This window comes from Staurois parvus, unplaced genomic scaffold, assembly GCF_062004578.1.
Source record: "Staurois parvus isolate SC_StPar_1 unplaced genomic scaffold, SC_StPar_1.0 ptg000339l, whole genome shotgun sequence".
NCBI lineage: Eukaryota > Metazoa > Chordata > Amphibia > Anura > Ranidae > Staurois > Staurois parvus.
The window spans coordinates 3902469-3930391 of NW_028318135.1; positions in this window are offsets into that span (position 1 = coordinate 3902469).

Below are 27923 nucleotides of genomic sequence, written 5' to 3' on the forward strand. Positions count from 1 at the left end.
TTTATCCCGGAGATATTCTCAATTAGTTGGACAGTTATCTCCCAGAAACCTTGGATCTTCGGGCACTCCCACCATATATGATATAATGTGCCTATTTTTCCACAACCCCTCCAGCACTCTAGTGAATTTTCCCCACATATTTTATACTCAACCTTCGGTGTAATGTGCCATCTCGTTAAACACTTATAATTTACCTCCACCTCTCTCATACTTATATTCTCGTGTATTAATCTATATATTTTCCCTTGCTTATCCTCATCTATCTCTATTCCCAAATCTCTTTCCCATTTAACTATATACATTGGCTTTGTGTAAGTGTCTAACTCAGTGAGGGTCTTATAAATTTTTGCCGTACCTCGCCTCCCGTCCCCTCGTGTTTCTAACAACCTCTCAAACAGATTCCAATCCTTTCTCGATCTCAACGGTTTTGGAAGGTTTCTGACAAAGTGTTTTAATTGGTGATATCTCCACTCATCTATTTTAATGAAGAGTTCCCTTTCATCTTTTTTCAAATCCTTAAGTGTTTTCAGTTCCTGTCCTTCCATTATATCTCTCAATTGAATATCTTCTTTTTTAATCCATTTCCCTGTGCTCTCCTCCTTACCTGGAGGAAAATAATCCGTATTCCTCAGTGATATTAATTGTGAATTAAAATCCCATTTCATAAATTTATGCAATTTATCCCAAACCTTAAAAACATTTAATGTAAAAACACTTGTGGTATCTTTTAACCCTCTATATTGTGCTGGTGCCCATATAATTCTACTCAAGGTAACTCCACTTAGTTCATTCTCAATCTGAACCCACCTTTTCCCCTCTGGGTTATGTGTCCAATCATAAATTCTCTCTAAGACTACTTCTTTATAGTACCTCTTAATATCTGGCACACCCAAACCTCCCTTCTCTTTTTTTCTATTTAACAAGTCATATGATATTCTAGGTTTTTTATTTTTCCATATATATTTTGTTAACATCTTTTTTATTACTTTAAAAAAGACCTCCGGAATTTTGACTGGAATCATCTGGAATTTATAGAGTATTTTTGGTACAATTATCATTTTTATCAAGTTTATACGGCCTATCCAAGACGGGTTACCTCCTTCCAATCTCCTTAATTCCTCCTTGATCTCATTTAAGAGCGGGATATAGTTTAATTTATACAGGTTTGTACATGAAGCAGAAAGTTTAACCCCCAAATACTTTATCTCTCTATTTTTCCATATAAAGGGGAATTCTTTTTGTATTTTTTCTTTTTCGCTATTTGGAAGGTTTACATTTAAGATCTCAGTTTTTGTTGGGTTGATTTTCAAGTTTGATAGCTCCCCATAATCCTTTAAGCTCTTCATTAGATTTGGGAGTGTTATCCTAGGATTTCCCACATAAAACAATAGGTCATCCGCATAGGCAGCTACTTTATGTTCGACTTCCCCTATCTGCACACCTTTTATATCTATATTCTTCCTAATAGTTGCCAATAAAGGTTCCAATGCCAATATATACAACAATGGGGATAATGGACATCCCTGTCTAGTTCCATTTGACATTCTAATAGGTTCCGACCTCTCACCATTAACCATGACTATCGCTGAGGGCTCTCTATACAGCTTTCCTATCCACTCTCTCATTCTTACTCCTATTCCTAGAGTTTCCAGGGTATCCATCATAAAGCTCCAATCTACTCTATCAAATGCCTTTTCAGCATCGATCGAAAGTACTATTACCGGGGTTTTCCCCTTCCTAGCTTTTTGGATAAGCAACAGAGTTCTCAGGCCATTATCTCTGCCCTCCCTCCCTGGGACAAAACCTACCTGGTCCCCCTGGATCCATTCTGGCATAAGATCTTTTAGTCTATTTGCTAGGACCTTTGCATATAGCTTGGTGTCTATGTTCAACAGTGATATCGGTCTATAGCTAGAGCACTGAGAGGCATCCTTCTCTTCCTTTTGTATCAGCACCACGTGGGCCTGTAAAGATTCCCATCTCACCTCCATCTCTCCTCCCAGGGCATTCATATATTTCTTCAATTTGGGTATTAACAGGTCACTGTATTTTTTATAGTATCTCACTGTATAGCCATCTGGGCCCGGGCTTTTCCCCATCATAGTACTCTTTAATGCTCTTATTATTTCTTCCTGTGTAATTTCCAAATCAAGGGAGTTCAGTTGGTCATAACTTAGCTTCGGTAGTCCTGCATTTTTTACATATTCCCTTCTTTTCTCTCTTCTCTCATTTCCGTTTGTGTTTACTGGGTCTTGGGAGGCAATATTATATAGCTTACTGTAGTATTCTTTAAACACCTCGATGATCTCTTTAGTAGAGTAAACCATTTCCCCCTTGGGGTTTTTTATTTTCTCTATATAATTCCTATTTTTTTTTTTTCCTCAAGGCTCTCATTAAATTTTTTCCTGGTTTATCTCCCCATTTATATCTCTCACTTGCGACTTTATTAAAGACTTTTCTCTTCTCCTCCTCCATCAGTAGCTCTAGCTCTTCTTTCTTTTTTATTACCTTCTGTCTTATCTCTTCTGATCTTTTACTTTTATGTATCTGCTCTAACTCAGCTATTTCTTTTAACAGCCCAGTAAATTTTTCTCTTCTTTCCCTTTTCTTTTTTGCCCCGGACGCAATCAGGATACCTCTTATATAGGCCTTATGGGACTCCCACACTGTAGCCACCGACACCTCCCCTGTCTCATTCTCTTGAAAAAATCTTTCAATCTCTTCTCTAATTTTCTGATCTACCACCTGATCCAGGAGAAGAGCCTCGTTCAACTTCCAACCTATCCCACCTATCAATCGTCTTCTCCACCTCACTTTCAGTGTAACAGGGGCATGATCTGAAAAAGACATCGCCTCTATCTCTACTTTATCCACCAATTCTATAAGTTGATGATCTACTAATATATAATTCAATCTGGAATACATCTTGTGTGCTTTGGAGAAGAAGGTATAATCTCTCTCTTTTCCATGAATCACTCTCCAAATATCCACCAGTTGACACTCATGCATCACCCTTTTCAGGATTCTCAGAGCTTTACTTCCCTCTCGTTGCACAGAAGAGGTCGTATCCATTTGTGGGTCCATACAAAAATTCAAATCCCCTGCCACTATCAAACGTCCCTTCTTAAAGGACATCAGTTTTCTCAGGACTCCCTTCAGATAAACTTCTGGTCTTTTATTTGGGCAGTAGATATTTACAATTGTACATTCTTGCTCTTGTAATCTACCCTTTAAGAACAAAAATCTCCCCTCAGGATCTATCTCTCTCTCTTCTATCTCCAACATTACATTTTTTGCAAACCCTATTGCTACTCCCTTAGCTCTCTTGATTGGGGAATCCGCATAAAACCATGTTGGGTATTTTCTAGAGTACAACTTTATATTTGACTTAATCTCTAGGTGTGTCTCCTGCAAAAATACCACCGAAGCCTCTCTATGCTGTAGCTCCTTGAATAATTTAAATCTCTTCCCAGGACAGTTCAATCCCTTTACATTATATGTTATAAATCGGAGATCTTCCATCTATCTTATCTCTGTTTTCCTTTTTTTTTTTTTTATTTCTCTTCCATTGTGCAGAGTGTTGTCCCTAAAGCTCTTCCCTCCCTAGCCCTCCCCCCTGACATCTCCTCCCCCCCACCCTCCCACCTCCCTACCCCCCCCAGGCCTCCTATGCCTTCGGATCATATTCCACCTCTGATCCCTCTATAGGGGTTCGACTCTGCCCATGACCGCTCACCTTCCCCCCCTCCTCCCCGATGTCCCCTTATCTATTGATTCTCTATTTCCTCTTTTAACCAGCTGCCACTTTCCTGACCCACAGATGTCCAGCTCTCCCTCCTCCACTTTCCAACCAGGTATCACTTGTCTCTGCAGTCCAAATTTATCACAAAAATCTTCCATATCTTCCGGAAATCTTAAGATAGCTGTAGTTCCATCCCTCCACCCAATTAAGCTTATGTCATGGCCCCATCTGTATTTCACATTATGTTTTTTCATCATTTCTAGTAGGGGTTTCAGTGATCTCTTCCTTCTCAGAGTCTCTGCTGTCAAGTCTGCAAAAATTTGAATACTTTTCCCTCCATATGTAATATTTGTTCTTCCTTTAATCTTTTTCCATATCTCTTCTCTATTTCCGTAGTTATGGAATTTAACAATTATATCTCTTGGTTTTTCTACCCCTTTTTCTTGTTCATACTTCCCAATCCTGTATACTTCGTCCAATTTAAACATCTCCTCCTCCGATTTATCCATTATGGAGTTCAAGATTTTGCCAGTTAGCTCTTTTAAATCTTCCCCCTGTGTCAGTTCCGAAACTCCTCTTACTCTGAGAATATTTCTCCTTTCTCTATTTTCTTGTTCTTCCATCATATAAAGCAATCTCTTTTGTTCTTTTCTATCTTCCAATATCCATTTCTCTAATTTTGGGATGGCCTGGGCATGGGCATGAACCTTCTCCTCCATTTCCTCTACCCTAATTAACAATTGTCCCAGATCTTCCCAGATCATCCCCATCTCTTGCTTTATTGATTTTTCCAAGCCTTTAAACATCTCCGCCATTTCTTTTTTATTAGGTATTTGCATATCTCTTTCAAAATCTCTCGGTTCAATGCCTTCCATTTGACTATTATATAGAAAAAGATGCCATCCTTGAAAAGATGGTGTAGTCTTGGGTGTTTTTGGGGTGAGGCCCCAGAGAGGAATGCATTCAACATTCCGGGGAGAAAATCAGGGTTCATACAAATGGGCGTGAGTGGACCAGGCATTGAGGAAAGGCCCAATTTCTGACACATCAAGTGGTAACAAGACAGTGTCGGACCGATCAGTGGGTGTTCTTTAAAAGTGGATGGGATATGTGATTTACCCAGCCATGGGGATGTGGCTAGTGGGGTTACTGAAAATGCTGTTTCCAGATTCACCCAGGTCTTATGTACATGGTTTGTAGACCAGTCCACAATTCTTGCCAGGTGGCAAGCCCAATAGTAGCGAGTAACGTCTGGCAATCCGATACTTCCTCCAGCCTTAGGCATTGTAAGTTGTTTAAAGCTGATTCTAGGACATTTATTGCACTATAAAAAGAAGGTGCATAGTGTCTTATATGAGCTAAAGAATGACTTAGGCAGTCCGATTGGGATCGTTTGCATCAGCTACAGTAGCCGGGGAAGCACATTCATCTTGAGGATCGTTGCCCTTGGAAACAAGGAGAAAATTGGTTTATCCCAATTCTGTAAGTCTTTAGTAATGATTTGTATGATAGGTAAGAAGTTTCTTGTATATAGATCTGAAAGGCGGGTGGGTAGCTGAATCCCTAGGTAAGTGATGGCCTCGGATTGCCAGGTGAAGGGGAAGTTTGTCTGTGACTGCCTGACCAAGTCAGGGGATAGGGTGACATTGAGAGGGTGTCATTTCCCGCTCTATAAAAGAAGGGGGATCCCTGTCTACCTAACATTTGGGGCGAGAGGGTCTCTGGATCTGGAGGTATTACTACACCCAAGGTTGATGTCAGTGCTTAAGAGGGAGGATCCATATGTGTTCTGGAGCTGCATACCTGGCTGGTCTTCTGGATAAGATTACACACAGGCGCATTTAAAATGTGCGGTCGGTGAGTGCGCATTTTTACTATTTGATTCCAGTCACCTAATGAGGAGAAGGCCTGCATATATTTGATTTCATTATTGTGACTAAAGACTTGATGAACTATTTTATATTATTTTAAATCACATCACAGCGCTGCACTCTATATATATATATCATATTTCTGTTATGAGGTCTGGTGATCCCTTGAAGTGTTCCAGCTGCTGATTTCTCTGAGCGCTCGCTATATATTTACTATTTTATGATAGGGTGACATTGAGGGCCTGGGATTTATTGAAATTAATTTTGAAGTTAGATATGTACTGAAATGTCTTAAAGTCTTGAAGTAGATTGGGGAGGGTGATGTGTGGTTCTGTTAGAAAGAGTAGTATGTCATCGGCGAATGCCGCTATTTTGAGTATTCTGCCCTTAACCATAATTCCTCTAATATTGTCATTCATTTGAATGCAATTCAAGAATGGTTTCAGTGTGAGGACAAATAGGAGGGGAGATAAAGGACACCCCTGTCTAGTCCTATTACTGATAGAGAAGGCTTCCAACAGGAGACCATTGACTCTAACTTTGGCTGTTGGTGCGGTATACAGCGACATGATAAAGTTCATGAGGCGCGAGGGAAGGCCAAGTCAAAGCAGAACCGCCTCCATATAGTCCCAGGCCAACCTGTCTAAGGCCTTATCTGCTTCGAGAGAGAGAAAAAAGACATGTTGATTCGTTTGTGTCAACCAGTGATGTATATTTAGGGCTCATATTGTGTTATCCCTTGCCTCTCTACCTGGCACAAATCCCACCTGATCAGTGGATATGGAGGGTTCAATGATGTTTAAGAGACGGTTCGCTAGTATTTTAGCGAAGATTTTTAGATCAACGTTCAGAAGGGAAATTGGGCGATAGTTGGCTGTTGATGTCGTTGTCTTGCCTTCTTTTGGTATGAGTGTGATATGGGCTTCAGAAAGGAATCTCATTGGGCTGTCCAAGGGTGTCTAGTGAGTTGAATGCGTTGAGGAATGGCTGCACAAGAATTTCCATAAAGGATTTGTAGTAAGTGGTCATAAATCCGTCAAGGCCTGGGCTCTTGCACAGTTTTAATTGTGCAATGGCTTTTTGGAGTTCTACGAGTGTCAGCACCCCGTCTAGTTCACCTGCTTTAGATCGTGAGATAGGTTTGGGAAGATATTGCGATAGAAATGCCTGGATAATGTCCGTGCCTGATCTATTATCCCCTGCAGGTTTTGGGGCTTGAGGGAGATTATAAAGGGTCAAATAGTAGTTTTCAAATTCTGCAGCTATATTTGGGGAGTATTCGGGGAGTGTTTTAAGTATTCGACCTTGCTGGGAATGGATTTGATGAATAGCTGCTTTTTTCGTTGCAGGGCGCTAGCTAAAAATTTACCACTTTTGTCCCCATATTCATAGAACAGTTTCTGAGATAAAGCAAAGTTACGCTTGGTTTTCCTTTCCACAGCTTTCAGTAGTTGTTTACGTGCAGCTGTTAGTTCGGCAGTAAGTGTCAAAGCCTGTTTACGTTTATGGGAACACTCTAGTTGACATACTTTCTGGAGTAGTGAGTTAAAAGAAGCTTGAGCTGCGGATTTTCGAGAAGCAGCAATTGTAAGTAGAAGCCCACGTGTCACACATTTGTGTGCTTCCCATTGGGTGAGTGGGGTCATTTCTAGAGATATATTTTCCCGAAAATAGTTGATCAGACACTCACGAATTTGGATAATCACGGATGGGTCTGTAAGAAGAAATGAGTCCAGTCGCCATATTTTAGGAGTAATTGGGACATCTGGGAGATTTATGGTCATAGTAACGGGGTGATGGTCTGAAAGAATCATAGGTTCAATACAGGCCAACTTCAAAGTAGGGAGATCTCTTTGCGAGAGAAAGAGATAATCAATTCTAGAATAGCGGTTATGAGGTGCAGAAAAGAATGTGAAGTCTTTATCAGTTGAGTGCAGAGTGCGCCATGTATCATGTAAGAGGAGGTCTGTAAGTTCCAAATTGATCTGTTTCAGAGCTCGAAATGGTTTTGAAGATGTACCCATCCAGGTATCTTCCAAGGGGTTTAATGCCACATTAAAATCACCACCCAGGATCAGTATGCCCGATTGGAAAGTAGTTAGTGTTTTCGCAATTTTACGGAAGAAGCTGACTTGCGCCATATTGAGGCTGTATATGTTAGCTAATGTTATCGGCCTGTTGTGGATGAGACCTTTAAGGAAGAGGAACCGACTTTCTGAGTCCTCGAGAGAACCAGTAACTGTAAGCAGGAGTCTCTTAGAAATTAAAATGGATACACCTTTTGCTTTCACCTCTGTATTGACTGCATGATATACTGTCGGGTACATTGCGTTTGAAAATTTAGGGATATGGTCAGCACGGAAGTGAGTTTCCTGAATGAAAATCACATCTGCTCGTAGGCTGTTCATATAAGTCAGTAGTTGTGAGCATTTTTGGAGTAGATTCAGACCTCTAGGATTTAGAGATGTCACTGGAAGTGTATGAGAAGCATGTGGGGTTTTGGAAGGCATTGTCTCCTATGTATGGATATGTAAATATGTCTTATTTATCACAAAGGAAAGTGAGTAATAAGCAGGGGAAATGTGGTCAAATATTTAGAGCGACCTTCAGAGAGTTGCAGCCAAAAAAAAAGGGGGGGGGGGTTTAGAGTGAGGTAAAGAGAGGAGATGAAGACAAGAAAGCAGAGGAGGGGTAGAGAAGAGGGCTGGTAAGCACCTCTATTCACTCGTGCAAAGTACTGAAAGGGGTGAACAGGAGAACTGTTCAAAATAAAATAAAAGGAAAAATCCGGTGACGGGGTAGTCCAGCTACTCCGTCCTTTGTTGTTATCTTATGTTTTGTTATTGGTTTTGTTGTTTTGTTTTGCTGTTTGTGCTTAAGTGCAGACAAAGTCCGTGGGACTCAGGGGAGTCCACTGTGTGGGGTAGTGAGTGAGTCCCAAAGACAACGGCCTGAGACTTGCAAAGTAGTGAAGTGCAAGTAGTTATGGGTGTCTTGGTATCAGAAAGAAGGGTAGCAATAACACACCGAGGAGCAAAAAAAGACATTACAATGCTGTAGGGAGAGCATATATTGTAGTGTAAGAAACAACAGTATGGTGAGTGTGCATGGCATGGCTGAGTGGCGTGTAGTATCCCAATTAGTCTACTCAACAATGGAGATGGTAGAAGAAGTGGGAGGATGTGGTATACCAGTAACAATGGTCCCTAAAAGAGCATCAGTGGATATATAAATCACATTGTGATAGTATAGTGGGGTTGTGTATCACCAAAGTAAATAGTTAAACATTTACCATAGTACAAAGCAGCATGTCAAGCACAATATAAGTACCTTTTGTATTATGTCTCACTATCGGGATGCTAACCAAAAGTGAGCTCTCTTTTCAAGATCGGTCTGAGAAATAAATGTGCCACGGTTTTTGTTGAGGTTCACTTTATCAGAAGTATATATATATATATATATATATCTGCATATAAACATTCTGCGGATGGTCAAATGGAATATGAGCAGGGAGAACATTCCTAGTGCATACTAGGAGCTTTCTCAGCCCAGCCAAGCAGGCAGTAACATATGCTAATTTGCCCAGCACTATACAGCAGGGTGAAACTTAACAATTGGGAGGATACAGGGTTAAGGACCACTGTGTCTTGCGGTTCGCATGACAATGTAAGATGACATCCAGCTGAGAGTGTGAAATGACAGCCAAGACAGGTACTTACTATAACACAGTAGGAACATAAACCTAACATATGGCATGGTTGAGTATTGAGAAAGCAATATGGGATACACATACCCCAGAACCTCAAAGAAAAAGGGGAGGAGTCAGATGGTCTTTGCGTGAGGATCAGTGGAAGACAGGATCATGATAATGAGCAAACATTATGTAAAAAAAAAATAAGGTAAAAACTCTGAAGTAGAGAAAACATCATTTGCGAAGCGCCTTGCGATGAGCTGGGGATGCTGGAAGACTTTCCCCCATGGTGGGTCTGCGCCTGGTTGGTGAAGACGGAGGTCAGGGGGAAGGTCTGCATTGTCTTGCTCCTCCAGGGTGTCTGAATGGTTGGGCTTCCATGTGTTCATCCCCAGTCTGGGGTGATAAGCGGGGATCCCCGAACCAGATGGGTAGATTCACTGGTAAAATATCTAAAATGATAGTACATCTTCCGGGAATCTCAGGATAGCTACTCATCCCAGGTGTGAAGCTGAAAGGCCAAACGGAAATTTCCAGCGATACGATATGCTGCGGAAGCGGAGTAGGTCAAGCAAGGGACGTAAGTCCTTTCTGCATTGAAGGGTAATGTGTGAGAAATCTTGAAATAATTTAATTTCTGCTTCGTTGAAGATAATGCAATTTCTTTCTCGAGCTCTGCATAATATTTCTTCCTTGAGTCGGAAATCCACCAGGCAGATTACATCTCGGGGGGATCTGTGTCTCTGCTTTTAGGCCGCAGAGCCCTGTGGAGAAGTTCAATCTCAATAGGCGACTCCTGTGGTCTTTCAAGAAGATCGTTCAAAATGGTTAGGATCGTTTGTGATAACTGACCCGCCTCAATTGTTTTAGGGACACCATGCACCCTTAAGTTGTGACGCCGTCCCCTGTTGTCCAGGTCTTCAATATGTCGATCAATTTTGCTCAGCATGGTGTGGCACGTGTATCTAACATTTGGCGCGTATCCTGCAGGACAAGATCCTGTGTAATAACTTTGTCCTCCACTGCTTCCAGCCTCTGAGCCACTGCCTGCAAGTCAATGTGTAAATCAGCAATTGCTGCAGATAGGGTCCCTTTAATATCCATTGCCACTGCTTTAAGATCCCCCATAGTGAGAGGGGATCCTGCTGGTGAGCGTGCTGTGGCTGTTGCAGCTGAGCTCCTGCTGCAAGAGTGGGATGCTCTATGTGTGGAGTGGAAGGAGGCAGCAGGGACGAGGCAGCAGTGTGCTCCAGGGCCTGGGACTGGAGTAGCTCTGGTATACTTTGGCTGGGATGACCGCTCATCGGGCGGGAGAACCGCGATCGTGGAGCAGAGGCTTTCCTGTCAGCCTTCCCCATATTACCTGCGGCTCTCCCTGCGTATATCGGGTGCAGTGTCCTCCATGTGTCGGAGCTCCGGGATTAGGCATCCATTGTCTTCCAGGCTCAAGCCACGCCCCCCACGTTAGCTTTCCCTACAACAGCTTCAAATTTACTGACACTAGGGCTGCCCTGTGCCCTCCTCCATTTATAGCGAGAGGGCTGGTTTAACCACTCCCCATTCACCAGTTAGATGTCTGTGATAGTGAGCCCTTCTAGATCGTCAACTCAAGCTTCCCTTAGTGCAGTGTCTAAGCCCCAGTCTTTTTCTTCATCAGGGCCCCTAAAGGTGGAGATGAACTTGTAGCAAGCTGGAACCAGGCATGCCTACCTGAGGATGAGGAGACCACTCACATGTGCAGAGTACAAATAGCAGGAGACAGAAGACAATTCAGTAAACAAGCCAAAGTCAGGGCAGATGAAAGGGAAGCACAGATGGTAGATGACGCCTGGGCTGGTAAACGGGAAGTCAGACACTGGAAACATGTAATAGTAGACAAACAGGAGCTCAAAGAACTGGGAAGTTGCTCAGACAATATGGGCTGCATCAATATCTTATATAAGGAAGCAAACTAGGAGGCAGGCCAGGAAGTGATGGAAGGGAAAGGAAGTATAAATCCATAGAATAGCAGGTGATTCCCACAGGTGAGCACAGATGCCAAACAACACATGTAAAAGGAATCAGGTCTAGAAGAAGCACTGCAGCAAGGAGGCACAGGCAGGGAAACTGCAAGCTAAATCATGACATCCCCCTTCTTGCCCTTCTACCCTGTTGAACATGGTTCAAAGGTCATACAATGCATTCTTGTTTAAAACATTTTTCCGGGGTGAATATGCACATAAGTCCACTGGGACTAATCTCAGACCTATGGGATTCATCTCAAGCCCATGGCCGTGGCAAACCCCTACCTCCTCCCTAATCACCAGAACAGATTGCCCTTTTTTGGAAAACTTCCACCCACCTCCTGTTAAAATGAAAACCATAATATTTTTATTTTCCCATCACTTTTTGTCCCAGTGACAACTGTCATTTCACCAGGACAAATAGAGTGAATTTACCCAGTGGAGACACAGACTGCAATAGAAACCTGACAGAGGTTCTAGTCCCTCCTTCCTTTTTCTACAGCAAAAGTTTTTGCTGTAGAAAAAGTTTAGATTTTGCAGAGTATGCAGCATATCGTCCTTGCTGCAAAAAATATTCCCCTTTTAAACCCTTTTGGTTCACCCCCATCTGGAGTCTATTATTATCGTAACATTAAACAATCAACAAACAAGAACAAAAATATGTATAACAGACTATAATAGACTACAACAAACACATATATAACTACCAAGAATAAACAAAAAATATGTATCAAAACATAAATATAGGATTCTACATAATAGTCTTTATTATCCAGTAGTAAATATCATTAAGCAGGAATAAAAAAAACAACATTAAACCACATAACAGCTCATCACCCCAACCTTGCCTGTATGACTGGGAAATAAAATGTATAGTGAAAAAAAAGGTGCACAGATGAAGGACTATTGTAAAAGTCTCTTAAAGCTATACAAAATAATTATCTTCATAGAAACATCAATACAGTTCAAGTGAACGATAATTATTCTCAGGATCCAGCCTGGGTACATATCAATTAGTGTTTTTTCTAAAGCACTAATTTCCTTTACAAATGTTTTATTTGTGGGGGAGATGTTAAAATTGTTCTTACTATGTTTTTAATAAAGTTTTTGCAGCGGATAGTAAAGACCATTATAAAAGATGCAGTTTCTATATTTTTTTAAATACATATTTTTGTATATCCGTGGTAGTTTTGTATAAGTTTGTTGTAATTTATTAGACAGTTTTGTTTTGTTCTTTAGAATTACATTTAGGTAAAGACTGAGCCATGCAGAATTTAGAAACACTCACTCTTACTGTATGCAACAAGCAAAGCACCATCATATAGTTCTGTAGGGGAAGCTCAATATCCAACAGCACCAAGCCTATTCTCTTTTCTTTTCTTCTCTTTCTCTTGCCATCTTTCCATATGTCTGATAGAAACTTAAAGTGGGACTACACTGTACCAGAGCAAAACAAACCAAACACACTATTTAATTAATTTTAAATATTCAAAGTAAATTCACCCATTCATCCAAGTCTCTATGCTTTACTTTGCTGAGAAATAACTTTGAAAAACACTCCTTAGCATTTATTATTATTATACAGGATTTATATAGTGCCAACAGTTTGCTCAGCGCTTTACAATATAACAGGAGACAATACAGCAACAATACAGTTCAATACAAGAGGGATAGGAGGGCCCTGCTCCTTGGAGCTTACAATCTAGCATTTCTGACTGTGACCATTTTGAGTAAGGGCCGATGATTCATGTAGCATTTACTTCCTGGAATCCATCTGTCCTTAGCTCATGCATGCAGGCAGGATGGTGTGCTTAGCTTAGGAACCCCCCTCCTCCCCACCCTAAGGCACATGGGCTGTATAATGTCATTTTCCTAGGCCTGGAGAACAGGAAGTAACTGAAGAAATGTAAAATAATACTTAAAACAAATAAATATGATATTCTTTCCTATCGATTTACTAATGCAATAGCATAAGGATTAAAAATAGTCAATACTGATTGAGAGAATGAAGTTCTACTTTAAAGACCGTATTTATTTATGGTATCTGCATATACTGGCTAAACCATCTTTTAGGCACACATTTAGAAACCCTTGTTCTTATACAGCAAGCAAACACTAATTTTAAGACACTAAAAACACTAAAAAAAATTCTAAAACCACTAAAAGTACACTGGCCAACAGCACCAAGCTCTTTCTCTTTTCCTCTCCTCCTCCATGTTATGTTTCTATTTTGTGACTGAAACTTAAAGAGCATAACCGTACATGTTGCTTGCACATCCTGGCCCAACAATCTTCAATGAAAGCCTGCTCCTTGAAAAAAAAAAGTTAAATCACATTTGATCTGCCTCTCTTGCCTCAAATGATACCCAAAGCTATATCCCAATGGATTTTGGATCAGTCAATTTTACCAGTGGTTTGGATTGAAAAAATGTGCCATCCATGTCTTCTTTTGTTCACCTTCCTGTGTCTACCAATACAAAAGCCCATTATTCCAACATGCACTGTACTATTTGTGGCAGAATTTTTATACCACAAACATTTTAAGGGGCAATTGTCAGTGTGGCAGATTTTCAAAAATTTGCCTATCTATATTTGCATAACATTGACTATTAATGAGGCCGGCTGTAGGTGCTACTTATGTTTTCTGAATTGCCAATTTTTCAAAATTACTAATACCAATTTAGAATTGCAAATTTTAATTCAATCCCACTGGCAGTGTTCCTATATCATTATAATTGGTAAAACAAAATTTACCACATAATGTGTTTGTCCATCTTTTTGTTTGGGCATTTTATATAATTTGTGAATGTCATCCAAAAAGATTTTAGGCCTCATTTCTAATCTGATACAGAAAACATCATCTACTGTATATAATATGTAAATACCTCAATAATACAATATCTACAGTACAATGTTCCACATGTCTATATATAAGATTCAGTGAAGCTGAAGTATACTAATACCAAGCTGAGCTGGTGCTATTGCTCTTCTCAAACAAATTATTTTTTTTATTTATAGAAGTAACTAAAATAAAAACCAGGGTTGTAAGCAAGTAAAGATTTGATAGTGTGCTTTAATTGAAATAATAGAATACGTCTGTTATCCTTGCTGCAGTATACAGTAGGTTGTAAGACATATACAGTGCATTCCCATATTTGCTGAATAGAATTTGAACTGTCATGACGATCTCTCTTTTAAAGCTTTAGTATATAACTTATGCTGAGGAAGCAAATTGTATGATAATGCAAACAGAAAATCTGCTTTAGCGCATACTACTGTTTAAAGGGTATTTTTATGATCAAAGTTTTCTAAGGCTGAAAGAGTGAAAATGGTGAAAGAGAACTGCAGATATGATTTGTACCACCTTTCCTCCAAAACGTACTTGCTTCACCATGTAAGTGCAGATATAACATCTGAAATGTCTGGTATTTGCAGCTGTACAAAATTCAACATCTACTGAAATATGGAAAGAGACATAATCATATTTGTAACTTTAATATACATTGGAAAACTAAAGGGAATATATGGGTGTTAAAGCTCACCCTCTTTGTCACTGCACATGCACTTTGTTACATGGAAGGCATAAACTTAAGATCTAATTAAAATACACAAATACCCAACAACATTTTATAACACTTACTGCATTTCCAAAATGTATATCAATATAAGACACATATACTTTTGACATATACTATATAAATAAATAACTATTTAAGAAATGAAATAATAAAAAAGGATTTTTTTTTTTTACAAATGGATAAATATGTATTCTTCACACATCACTGTTGTCCTATTATTCTTTTAGGGTGTTTAGAATAAGAAGTTAATTTGTCAAACTTTTAGAGCAAGCTTATACATCTGTTCTTCCTATACTTTATTGTCCACAACCAAGAATATTTATAGGGATTATGGCTGTCAAGATGAAAATAAAAACACTCCACCTCCTTTCAAGCTGATAAATTTAAGAAATTTAGCGTGCACATAAATTGCATTCATTGTGTACAACCAGTGTACTGCTAGTGTACTTATCAAACAATTAAGGCATGTATTCACAAAAATCTTACCTTCCAAGAGGCCAGCAACTATCTGTACTAACAGTGCCACTATCTTAAAAAAAAAAAGAGAAGGGAGTTGCAATAATCAAGACAAGAGATAACAAGGGAGCGTATGAGTAGCTTGGTGGTTTCATTAGTTAAAAAGGGGAGCATTTTAGAGATGTTAAAGAGGTGAAGTGTACAAGCTTTTGACAGTGATAGGATTTGAGACTGAAAGGACAGGTCAGAGTCTGGGATTACACATAGTACCCTGGTGTGAGGGAAGAAACTGAAAGTTGTATTATTGATCTTTATGGAAAAGCCAGGGAGGAGGACATGGGCCCAGGAGGGGATATTACAAGCTTGGTTTTAGAAAGATTTAGTGTTTAGTAGTGTTGTTCCATCCATCATAAAGATGTTGGCGTAATAGAGGAAATACTTTCTGCACCAAGGAAACAGGTTGTAGAACACTAGTTTCCTAAGAGCACAGAGTGTAGAAGTGTCCAACTAGGGGCTAAATGCAAGAGATATTAGATATCCTTCAGATGTCGAAGAATTCAGTTCTGATTAGTGGGACAGTTGCAGAAAGTTAATGAGTAATAGGGGATGCCTTTAAAAGGGATTGTGCAGTATGGCCTTTCAATGAATCTCACTACAGGGTCAGTCAATATGTCACAAAGGGTTAATATCCACTTACCGACTCAAAGATACTGGTAGCAGAAGGTGTCCTTTAATGATGAACAGGGGCCCCCTTTGAGATGGGAATAATTCCAGATGAGATTCTGCAGCAATCAGACAGCGATAGCCCTGCAATGCAGCTGCAACGTTTAGCTAGGCTTGGAGGCATCAGGGCAGGAATGAGCAGGTTTGGGTGTCTGGCGGCTCCGGTACTAGGCCTCAGGATGTTTCCCCAGCTCCATCGGACAGTAGCACTGAACTTAGCAGATTTCAGCAGCTTTCTCAGTTCTCAGGAACTGACAGACACTCTTATCTGGTCTTTTAGTGTTTCTTCCTTTCTCCTAGACAGGACATTCTCTTCTACACACAGTGACATTCCTCTCTCCACTGACTCCTGGTTTCCCAGGCTTTTAATTTATATGACCCCCTCCTGCACATAGGTATGTTGGATTTTGAAGTTTCTTGTATCTGTGGTGTTCCTGGCAGGGACTACATTTTCCATCAAGCAGTGCTCTAAATAAACATGAATCAGAGTCCACAAAACTATATCTTGTGGCAGAAAAGGGGAGCTTCTTGCAAGAATATTCATCATGGAAATGCATTAATAAACCTGCATATGTCAGTTACAATGGGTATACACATACATAAACATGTTTTTGTTTGAGATCTATCCACCATCATCACTTGTTGATACTGATGCTGTTGCTGAATCCACTGTTGAATTATACTGTATCCCAGCTAAGAAAATAATTATTCTTTTAACTTTAGGGTTCTTCTTTTAAAACAATGTTCAATCTCCACCATGGAACATTTTTCTACTTTTCCAAAATAGCATACCCACAATTATATTTTACAGTATACGGATATCCTTTCCAAACATGATTCACTGTAATCATCCTATATTTCCTGAAACATTCATATCAACACATATAAGTGTTGATTCATCCACAAGACTCTCGAGGACAGCCCTTTAACCTAGCCAATGACTCTTCCAAGAAAAAGATGTTTCTTTTTTTCTGTCCAGTCAGACCTATGGACAACTTCTCTATGTGAAACTGTTATTGTTCTTTTTTGTTTTTCAGCATATTATTATTTCTCAACAAAAACACTTCCTTTATCCACCTGGATTCTGTAACTCTCTAGGTGTGAAGGCTCATTGAGATATCCCAAAAGGATTAGAATCTGGGCACCTAAGTGACTGGGTTATGTATGGGTTGGTCTGTGCATTAGGTGGGCAATTAAACTTTTACTTAGCTTTTTCTGCTTCTTCCTTTGCTTTCTTGTTTATATCTCTGTTCTCTTAATTGCTCTAGATTTTATCTGACATAATTTCTGGTTCCTATCCTTGACCATATATACATGTGTTTCTATCACCTCTTCTTGGTTGCTGAGTTTGGGTGAAAGTGGCATTTCAGTTTGGGTGGAAATGGTGGTGAGGGAGTGATGTAGATGGGGATGTGGCAGCGTCTGTGGCAGTCTATACAATCTCCTGTTACTGCCAGTATGGAAGGCCACTGTTCCCCTTGCTGCTGCATCTCCTGCAGTCTCACCTAGCTTCTGTCAGGTGTTTTATTTTCTGCACAGGTGGGTGGTATTATTTTTTCAGTCTGTTATGCTATATCTGCTATTGTTTTCTTTTACTTATGTACTAGGATTGATGGGTCCATCTAATCCTATAGACCAGCAGTGGCTTGTAACCTCAAAGTGGAAGTCTTTTGCCTTTTCTGTTTACAACCTAAAGTGCTTATTATTAAAAGAGGTTAGTGACAGGCCTTATTGTTGTTTCCTTATTTAGTCTTTTCAGGGGGGGAAATCTGGAACAGGATGAAGATATTAGAAGGAAAACTGCTTTTTGGGTTCATTAGAAGAATCTGTAAATTGAACAACAGGAGGTAAATTCACCCTGATACTTAGAATAGAAAAATAATTAGCAGTCCTTTCTAGACAGAAGACAGCACTCTCAGAATAAAGACATCAGGACATATTGCTCAGGGTGGAAATACCTAAGAAACTCATGGAAATCATCTCAAACAGTACTGAAAAAAATGTTGTACCAAAAAAACAGGAGCTGAAAGAAAAAGCTGAAAAAATTGTCAGTGGAGAGGTACAGTAGTTATTATGTATCAACTCTTGAGGTTTGAATGGTTGGTGGATACCAAGAAGAATCATGTGAATCCCTCACAGTGTCTGGGCATTTTGTTCAACATGGTGAGATTTTTTCTCTCAGATCACAAGATCAGTTAATCTGTCTGAAAATGCATAGTCCTGTCAGCTACCATTTTTATCATTTCCTTGGATAGGTGGCACAGAAGACATTTTCAGTGGACATTTTTGGGCAGTAGAATCATGTGTTGCTATTTCAGTATATCTGGATTCCCAAAGCAGTAAGAACCAACCTGTGTTAGTGGATGGAATCAGAAAATCTGTCAATCTTGTCTGAAGCAGGTCTGTCAATCCTGGAAACTAGATCTCCATTACAAGTTACAGTGGATATCAGTCTTCAAGGGCTGGGAGCCCATTTTCAGGGAAGGTGAGCTCGGGGAAATGTAAGTACAATGAAGTGTCACCATCAATTATTCTGGAAATTAAAGTGACTTTTCTTGGTTTGATTTCTTTTGAGCCTCTTCTCCTAGGTAGAAATGTCAAATTGAAAATTAACAATTCAACAGCCACAGTATTTCCTGTTTTGAGACAGGGAGGACTGCCCTGAGAGACCCAGTGAGCATCTTTTTCTAGACAGAATTGACTCTTCAGGAGTTGTAGGCAGTATACATATTAGATCCCCATGATGTAATGGTGTACCATTTCATTCAACCTCTATAAGACTCAAAGGAGTGGAGCTTGAACAGCAAGTATCTTCACATAATATTCAAGAAGTGGGGACTTTATGACTTCCAACCAGAACAACTATCTTCTGAGATATGTGTTTTATCGGTGAATGACTGCACATTTTCATTGCTATTTATTTTTGTGTACATTTATTCTCCAACACCTTTAATCCTGAAGGTGTTCTAAGGATGAAAATAGCCAATGCTCTAATTGTATTAATTAGAACACATTTAGGATCAAAGGTGTTGGAAAATAAATGTAAACCAGAGGAAATGACAGTGGATTTGAGCAGGCATTCGCTGCTAAAATTCATAGATCCCAAAATCTGTACACAAATCTCAGAAGGTGGTTGTTCTGGCTGAAAGTCATCAAGTCCACAAATGGATCACCCTTGTAAACCTTGAAACTCTCTTCTATGCAGTCTAGTGGTGGAATGACCTTGGTTACCTCCTCAAGTTCATCATTCCCAATCCCTAACTATAGAGACCCAATACTTCAGGTTAGAAAATAGTCTACAAACATTGCCTATTCTAGGATTTGGAACAATTTTGTCTCCTTTGCCTCCTTGAAATCCTTTGATTCTTTTTTAACAATATGTCAGTGACAAGCTTGATTTTCTACAGTTGTGTGTGGAGAGGGGTTTTATTTACATCCCCATAAATGTGCTTATTTCAGCTATCTTGGCCATGACTAGTATCCATTGGGCATCTAAACCATTCATAGTACAATGTGTTAAGGAGCTTTTTAAGACAGACCACCAAAAGGGTCCTCTTTCTGGTATCTGGTATTAATTTAACTTCTTCACACTTCAAGGCCATTCAAACAACATGTACAGTATGTGTTGCCTGACTTTAAAGACATTTTTCCTTTGATTACCTCAGAAAAATGAGTCTCAAAGTAAATCTTGGCAGTGGAGCCATATTACTGTATATTATCTTTTACAAAAAGGTTGTAATTAGATAATGTCTTAATTTTTCCCCAAGGTGGCATCCAATTTTCATCTGAACATCTGACAATCTTATTGTCCTTTCCTCTAATACTGTTTTGGAATAGGAGGAAAGTTGCATATTCTAGACTGAGTCCACCTTGTTGTGGTTTATCCTCAGATGTGTGATTGAGGGAGACATACAGATAGATAAATAGGCTGTTCACTTTGCAAGGGAGTTTTTGCTGTGCAAGGATTTTGAATGAGGTGAAGGCTTATTTCCATCATGCAGTCATGTGCAAACAAAAATACTGTTTTTTATTTCTTTGCATGTGAGTAGGTATTGTTTGCAAAATATTTTTTCACCATGCTAAGGGAAAATTTCCATGCAAAGTGCAAAATGGTCTGTCTACCGTTCTTTACTAAATCAATCCTTAGACCTATTGGTAGATACCACACTTACCATACCACACGACACTTATTCAAAGATTAATTTTTCATGAATTGTTAAAGCTGTCAAGGAAATGTCATGGGCCTATAGGTGCCCTTCCCCTTATTATGTGACAACACATTCTACTAGAAGCATACCAACCTCTTGCACTTCCCTCACCAGTATTCCAATGCCAATGGTACATGCAAGGAGTCTACTTGTCTTCAAGACCACTTTTATTTATCCTTAAAAGGTAATGTTTTGGCTTATTCTGAGTCCTGCTTCAGTTCTTCTGTTCTTTCCTCTCTGGTTGATTATGTGTAATAACATAAATTTTGCATTGGCGGCACCTGTCCTTGTTTGCTTTAGTTATTGCTATTCTATACCCCATTGAACATGTGGATATTACAGGAAAACAGAAATTTACTATAAAAAAAAAATTACCATCATTTTAATTTTCTGGTACATACAGTACAGTACTTACACCCATGTCAGCACAAGTTCCCTTGATGGCTGCATGGACTTTTTCACTGAAGCATCTCCATCTTGGAAGGAATTTCGTTTTATTAGCTAGATCAACAGGTTGTTCATTAGGGTCTCATGGGTGCCAGGTAGTTTTCCTCTGTCATTGGTTGATGAGCGGTGATGTCACCGATCTCATTCACTCACATAGCCAGAAATTCCTGGCCATGTACACAAAGCGTCAAGATCCCAGTGGCATCATTGACCCTAAATGATAATTTACATATATGGTCAATGACATCACCAGGAGACATCACCCACTTTTATATAACAGCTGCCATTCTACTTTTTCCTCTATGAGTAACAAGCAAATTAGTGGGTAGTGTCTTGGCAACAGCATTTTTTTTTTCTTTTGCAGGTCGTTTGCCATCAGGCATCACGATTGAAACGGATCTGCATCAATGAACAACGTGATTGACAATGGATTTATTATTTATTGTTCTTTTGAATTTTTGATTTCTGTTGTGTGCATTAATTGTTGTTATGTGTGGTCATTGTCATCCATGCATTCTCCTCTTTGGACACATGAAGGTGTGATTTGGGTTTTTTTCCTTTCTCCCCCCCAATTTCCCATTCTCTCCATTCTGCAGGGAACAATTGGTGGCTGCCCGGCACGCTTTGACCGCCTGGTTATTTTGAGGTTTCCTGGTGGCCATATTGGGAATACAAGGCAGGGGTGGGCCTTTGTTGGCCCATGTCCATTCCCCTCATTCAGAAGACTCTAAATACCCTATGTCATCTGGATGAGCGGATGTCTTATGTGCCAGTGGGCTCCCTGCGTGTGATGCCACTCTGCATCTTGGGCGTAATGACGTCATCATGTCATTCCGCGTCTGATGATAGGATGGCACCGTACTCCAGAGCTCAGGGGGCTTAATTGGATTCTAGCCTGTGCATCTTCATGACCCAGGTGTCTGGGAGCAAAAACCTTCACATATATAACATGCTTGCCTGAGTGTACTCTTGCATTATCTGTTTGCTGTTGAATTGACATAACAGATTGCCAATATCTTCCCAGCAGGGGTAATTTATTTTTTTTTTTTTTTTCCAAAAAAAACGTTTATTGAAAAAGTGCATAATAATACAAAAGAAAAGCAAATGATGGTCATATACAACATTTGGCAGTGCATGTCAAGAGAAAGTAGGAATATTCTTACAAAGAACCACATAAGGAGCATGGATGTGCCAATCCACGACGGGGTAAGTCTGTAATACTCAGGCAGTCTAGTAGTGCGCATGGGAATGTTATCGCATCGGACCTTCTTAGTATGTAATTATCATTATAGCGCCGCAGAAGGAGGCAGGGTAGATGCAGCACAACCGTTGAGGATGAAGCTAGTGTTTTACTGGAGTGATGGTACCTGTAAGTAAGCTTAGATTGTCGTGAGGGTCGCTAATGTAAGCAAGGTAAATATGACAATGGCATGCCTAATGTTCTCTAAAGAAGAACCCAGTGGTTAACTGGGCGAGTAACAAGAAGGTAAGAAGAAAAAAAAAGGAGAACAAGAAAAGATAGAAGATAAAAAAAAAAAAAAAAAAAAAAAAAAAAAAAAAAACCCAACAAAAAAAACAAAACGGGGGGGGGGGGGGGAAGGGGGGGGGGAGCTGGGTTTGTATTGTCGTCAACACCAAGGGTCTTTTATGGGTGGATTTGAGCAAAAGTCTATTAACCGGGGCCGGTAGGTGGAGATGGAGCCCTGAAAGTGGGGAAGTCGCCTACCGTATGATCTAGAGTGTGGAGTAACATACAATGGAGATTAGTAATCAATCAGGCGTGTTGGTTGGACGGTTCATAAAGGACCGGTACGTAGAAGTAGTTTTAAAGTGATTCCAGCAGGCCCAAACATGGGAGAATTTAGTGGGGGAATCGAGTGCGGTCGCAATCAGTTCTTCCATTTCCGCAATTTTACCCACACGGATCAGCCAATCGCGTATGGAGGGAGGGCGGGTGGAGCCCCAAAGAGTGGGAAGACAGAGTCTGGCTGCGTTGACCATATGCATTGCTAAAGATTTGAGGTATTGTCCCCTGGGCAGAGAGGAGTGATGGAGAAGAAACTGCTCTGGAGAGAAAGCTAGGGACAAGGTGGTCACAGACACTACAAGCCGGTGGACCTCCTGCCAAAATGGTTGGATATTGGGACAAGACCACCAAATGTGGAGAAAGGATCCATCCGAGGTTCCACATCTCCAACAGCTGTTGGGGACGGAAGGATTAAAACGAGAGATTCTCGACGGAGTTCGGTACCATCTCGAAGCAATTTTATATCCATTTTCCTGCGTCGAGACATTGAGGGAGCATTTATGAGTATGCATAAATATTAGGTCCCAATCGGCGTCCAGAAAGCTGTTTCCCAAGTCTCTGTTCCAAGCACGGCAGGAGGGTAAAGAGTTATAATCCCTACTCTCAACAAGGAGAGGGTAAATCGCCGAAATCAAATGTTTGCGCGGTTCAGCTCTAGAGCATAGGGATTCAAAAGGAGTGAGGGGACGAGTCCAGTTATGGAACAGTTTGTGTGAGAGCAGGAAGTGTCTTATCTGCAGAAAGGCCCAAAAAGGAAAATCTCGACTATCTATGCTATCAAGCAGTTCGCGGAACGATATTACTTTTCCACCGCGGATAAAGTGTTTAACCAAGATCTGGTCATGTGGCCAATGCTCAGATAGGAATGACTTGTGCATGCCTGGGGGGAAGTCAGGATTGAGACGAATGGAGGTTAAGGAATTCGGTGACTCAGAGATAGATACCGTTTTACAGTTCAGGCGGAGAATATTTAAGCTGGGCCCCACTAAAGGGTGGGTGAGGAGCTCTTGAGGTGTATGCTTTGGCAGTAACCATGGAATCGATGTCAGGGGTGAGGGTGAGAAGGCATTTTCTAGGCAGACCCAGTCTTTAGAGGTAGAATGAACATGCCAGTCCACTATGCGTGTAAGGTGGCATGCCCAGTAGTACCGGTGAAGGTCAGGGAGCCCAATTCCACCTCTAAGTTTGGGGAGAGTCAGTTGAGAAAAAGCAATACGTGGACGCTTATGATTCCACAGGAATTGTGTGCAGAATTTTTTACAAGATGTAAAAAAAGCAGCAGGTATGTGGATTGGCAGCGTTTGAAAAAGATAGAGAAGGCGTGGGAGTATGTTCATTTTGATTATAGCTGCCCTTCCAAACCAAGAGAAACAAGGACGATGCCATTTGTGGAGGTCCTCTTGGAGAGAACGTAGAGCGGGAAGGAAGTTTTTTGCATAGAGGTCATCGAGGTTGCGGGTAAGTCGGACGCCGAGATATGGAAGGGAATCCTTTTCCCAACGAAACGGGAAATGAGCTTCACAGAAAGAGACGAGTTCTGGAGGCAGGGATATGTTAAGGGCAAAAGATTTGGAGAAGTTGATTTTAAAGTTTGACAAGAATCGAAAGAGGGCAAATTCCTTTAACAGATTAGGCAAAGTGGTGTGTGGATCAGCAAGAAAGAGAAGGATGTCGTCTGCGTAAGCAGCGAGCTTGTATTCCTTGTCCAATACCCTGATCCCTTTGATGTCAGAGTTCGAGCGGATTTTGCGCAATAGGGGCTCGAGGGATAGGACAAACAAGAGTGGGGAAAGGGGGCAACCCTGACGTGTTCCGTTTCCTAAGTTAAACGAGTCGGACAGATGTCCATTGACCCGGACTCGAGCGGTGGGGCCTGTGTACAGGGTCATGATGAAGTTGAGCATCTTCTCACCCAAACCCAGTGACACCAGAGACGCTTGCAGATAGTCCCATGCAATTCTATCAAAGGCCTTCTCTGCATCCAGGGAAAGGAAAAAACCTGAAGTGTTAGATTTGCACAACCAATGGTGAAGGTTAAGGGCCTTAATGGTATTGTCCCTTGCTTCCCTTCCCGGTATGAATCCAACCTGATCTAAATTGATCAAGGAGGGAAGCAGGGGGAGAAGTCTATTAGCCAGGATCTTCGCAAATAACTTAATGTCTACATTCAGCAGGGAGATGGGTCTGTAGTTGGATACCTGCGTGTTATCTTTATCACCCTTGGGGATAACCGTTATGTGGGCTTCCAAAAGACGATGTTGAGGCAGGGGGGATTTGGAGAAAGTATTAAACGCCAAAAGAAGGGGGGTACCTAAGATATCCAAGAAGGATTTAAAATAGGCTGCGGAGAAGCCGTCGGGACCCGGACTCTTACCAGGTTTTGTCTGTTTCAAAGCACACTGCAGCTCATTCAGGGTCAGATCCGCTTCCAGAGAGTTGACCAAGTCTTCCGAGAGAGCCGACGGACCGTGGAGCTGGAGAAATTCAGAAATCAAAGAGGCCCTGGATTCGACAGTAAGCGGCGGTGGGCGTTCAGGAGGAAGGTTATATAAGGATCTATAAAAATGTTCAAAATGGGCAGCAATATCAGGATTAGATGTGGCCATGGTGCCATCGGGACCTCTAATTTTATGTACCGTCATACTGGATCGTTTTTCGCGGAGAGCTCTAGCTAGGAACTTTCCGCTCTTGTTAGCAAATTCATAGTATAGTTTTTGAGAGAGAATGAACCGTTTCTTAACCACCCTCCCCAATTCTGTAAGAAGCTGTGAACGTGTACACGTAAGTTCGGATAGGGTCGACGCAGCCAGAGACCGCTTATGTGCTCTCTCTAATGAATGGATCTTAGCTGTGAGGCGTCTCAAACGCTCTTGTCTATCTTTTTTACGCTTCGAAGCAGCTGCTATGAGGACGCCCCGAATGACACACTTATGAGCCTCCCACTGCGTGAGTGGGGAGGTATCAGGGGAGCAATTGAAGGAAAAGTATTCAACCAGATTGGTGCGGATCTCTTGTTCGATAGCAGTGTCAGCAAGAAGGGAGGCGTCTAGGCGCCAATATTTCGAGCGTGTGTAGGTATCTGGGAACCGTAAAGTCATGGTAATGGGATGGTGGTCGGAAAGAACCATCGGTTCTATAGAAGCGGCATGGAGTAGCGGGAGATCTGATTGTGACAGAAAAAGATAGTCTATCCTGGAGTACTTATTATGTGGTGCGGAATAAAATGTGTAATCTTTTACCGTGGGGTAGAGAGTTCTCCATGAATCGTGCAGTTGTAAGTGTTGTAATTGTATGTTTATTTGTTTGAGGGCCTTAAACGGTAAAAAGGAGCTTCCGGAGGAGGAGTCTAGCAGAGGATATAGTGGGACATTCAAATCGCCCCCTAAGATCAGAACACCTGAATGGAAAGCAGATAGGGTGGTAGTTATTGAGCGTGTGAAAGAGACCTGCTTGGTATTAGGGGCGTATACATTAGCAAATGTGACGGGTCTATTGGCGAATGAACCCTTTATGAATAAGTATCTGCCTTCAGGATCAGCAAGGGAGTCTGACATAGTAAAGGGAAGATGTCTAGCGAGTAAAATAGCTACCCCTTTCGACTTGGCCAGAGGGTTAGTGGCATGGTGGACTATGGGAAAGTGAAAATTGAAAAGCTTGGGAATAGAGTCCTGACGAAAGTGCGTCTCTTGAAGGAAGACAACATCCGCCTTTTGTTTATGCAGATAGGAGAGCAACATGGAGCGCTTTTCGGGTGTGTTCAGACCCCTGGTGTTGAGTGAGAGGATTTTCAGGGACCTTGGTCTCGAAACAGAGGTGAGGGACGGCATGTTTACCAATCAGTGTTTCGAGTGTCCAAAGATGCAGCGCCCCGGGGGGGCAGGGTTGAAGGGAAAGAGAGAGAGAGAGAAAACAAAAAAAAACAAAATAAAAAAAAAAAAAAAAAAACAAAAAAAAAAAACCAAAAAAACCCAAAAAAAAAACAAACAAACAAAAACAAAAAAGGAAAAAAAAAAAAAAAAAAAAAAAAAAAAAAAAAAAAGAAAAAAAAGGGGGGTGGCGAAAAGATAGTAAGAGTAAACGGCTAGAGGAAGAGACCTGCTATTCCACGTGAGAGAGGACAAAACACCTGAAAGGAAATAGACATAAAGAGAGAAAGAGAAAAGAGGAGGAGTACGTATAAGAGAAGGAGACGAACAGTATGAGGCAAGTAAAGAGAAAAAAGGGGAAAATCGAGATAGTGAAGATAGCCGTAAAAATATTCAGTAATAGCTCGCAGAGCCTACTGTGTTGGGAACGAGGTAGACGACGAAACGAGAGTAGAACCACCGCCGGTCGGAAACCACCATGAAATGTGTAAAAATTTGTTTAAAGGAGTGGGATTTGAAGAAGGAGGAGTCTACAAAGACCCATATTGCAGAAGAAGCCTGAGGTACGATATGCAGCGCAGGGTCCCAGCCCTCACCGTAAAGTAGCAGGGCACATATCAGGGTTTAGAGGCCATAACCATTTGTGAGCCAACAGGTAATTGTGAGACATTTGGCAGGCAAACAAGGGGGAAAAGGCAATATGCGGAATTGTAGGAGGCCAAATGAGTAATACAAGCATCCCCTTACATAAAACATAATATCAACAGGACAACATATGCAATAACAGTTGAAGCAATGCAAAAACAGAAAAAACAGTGTTGAGTCCCAAGCATGTAATTTATATATTTGGTATAGGAATGGTTTCCTGTCTATTCCTTTTCTTTGTAGTTACTAGATCCTTTACAGGTATGGCTTTTTGTGTCTATACAATTTAGTTGCATTTGTGGTATATGCAACATATATTTGTATTACTACTGTTATATCAACTTCTGTATATATTGCTACATACTTATTCATACATTCCCCTGTGTCACGGGTAGGACTACAGTATACTGACATTGATTTTTAAATCTGTAAATATACTATTTTTCTATAATTTTTGTTATATCCCCCGTAAACAATGTGACTAGATTCCAAACGATACACATATTTGTTGCAGGACTCAGTGGCTACCTGTGCACTTCAATTTTTCCACCTGGGAGCAAGCGGGAGGATCCATAGTCATTAAGGTTGCTTGTTGGGACTGCAATGATCACTTGTTTTAAATGTATACGGCTTTGTTACTGTGATAACTGTTCTATGAATTGTAAGTTATATACAGAAATGTGAGATATGGCAATATGCAAAGACATGTAATTCATGTACTCCTGTTAACTATGTTCATTATACTCTAGAGATGTGATATCAAACCCCTGAGGAAAGAGTGTTTTATCTCTGAAATACGTTGGGTGAATGGAGACACATCACAAGCTTGTTTCAACTATTGAGAGCTTTATGCGTTACAATACATGGTGAAAGCCGTTTTTGATTT